This window comes from Ursus maritimus, unplaced genomic scaffold (genome assembly GCF_017311325.1).
Source record: "Ursus maritimus isolate PB19 unplaced genomic scaffold, ASM1731132v1 scaffold_14, whole genome shotgun sequence".
Lineage (NCBI taxonomy): Eukaryota > Metazoa > Chordata > Mammalia > Carnivora > Ursidae > Ursus > Ursus maritimus.
Window position 1 is genome coordinate 49817129 of NW_024423786.1, and position 1474 is coordinate 49818602.

Sequence of the window (1474 nt, forward strand, 5' to 3'; positions counted from 1 at the left end):
CCACCTCAGGGCCTCCGTATTTGTTGATCCCTGTGCCTGGAGGTTCCCTGTATCTCCTTCAGATTTTAGATCCGACATCACTTCCACAGTGAAGACACCTGGCCTTCCAGGCCTGCCCAAATCCTCCCCCACAGGTTCTGACGGTTCCCTGTAACGCTCCCCTGTGGCACAGATCAGGGATCAGTTTGTAATCACACATCCATCTGCATCATTATTCGAGATCTATTTGCCTCTGAAAGGTAAGGTCCTCTGGAGGGAAGCCCTTCCTCTACCGCCCCAACCCCCCCGGGGGCCTGCTACACAGTAAATGCTTACTACATGTTTGCTAACTGAATAAATCATCAATCCCCCACCTCTGACCTCCATCCACATCTGTCTAGTAAAAAGAGACCAGGAGACCCCAGTACCTCCTTCTCCCTGGACCCCCACCCCATCCCCAAAGGTCCATACCAGTATAGGGACCCAGTAATAATTGAGGGGTGGTGCTGTGTCCTGCACAATCCTGATCCGGTGGGTGAAGAAAAAGAAAGCCAGGATCCCTAAGGAGAAGGAGGAAACCAAGATGGATGAGGGTTCTGGCTAAAGGAAGTGCCCCCCCCAATAAGACCTCAGAGAACATGGCACCCGTCACGAAGAAGATGTGGGGGCCCAACAGCACTTCACAAGTCACCCCAGTGGCTCCCACAGCCCCACGGGCTGGCCAGCGGCACTCACCCACGCTACCCACGATCAGAAGCTTGCCCAACAGGAAAAGGAAGTCGGTAACTTTGTCTAGGACGGCCACTCTGCAGGGGACAGTGAGGAGCAGGCATGAAGACGGGCTCAGGGACTGGGGGAGGAGGGAGGCAGCCCGAGGGCCGTGCTTTCCCTGACCTGATGATGTTTCTCATGAGCAGGAAGAAGGCATTCCTGGCTGAGGTGCAGAAGTTGGTGCCGTAGATGGCAATCTGGAGGGAGGAAGGGGGGGTCAGGCCCACTGGCTGGGAATGACGGTTCCTCGTACCCAGCAGGAGATGGTGGGCTGGTTCTGGGTCCCAGGCCTCCTCACCATGATGTAGGCATTCCTGTTGAGGAATCTGATGAACTTCTCCAGGCACCAGAAGCAGCATTTGAGACAGGTCATGAGGAACTTGGCAAACTTGTTCTCGGCAGCTAAGAGAGAAAGGAGGGATGCAGAGGTGAGGGGAGACTCCCCGGTAGGGACACCCCACCCCACCCCACCCTCTTCATTACACGCACACAGTCCAGCATTCCCCGAACCCGCCTACCCAAAGAGACAGGGGGAGGAACTTGATCCAGAACCCCCGGGGTCCTGCCCCTCACCCAAGTAGGAACCAACCGGGCCCAGGACTCTCAGCCCAGACCCCCAGGAAGGGCCCTATCATGAAGCCTTTCAACCCAGCCTCCAGGCAGGAACCAATCACAGCCCACACTACTGCCCTGGCCCCGCCTCCCAAGCAGAAGCCAATCCTCG

General features: G+C 56.9%; 1 protein-coding gene across 4 annotated transcripts in view; it reads right to left on the reverse strand.

The window, feature by feature from the left end:
• Positions 1–1474, reverse strand: part of SLC44A2 (solute carrier family 44 member 2) — a 29586-nt gene that overhangs the window by 3504 nt on the left and 24608 nt on the right. The gene's annotated exons all lie outside the window — the stretch shown is intronic.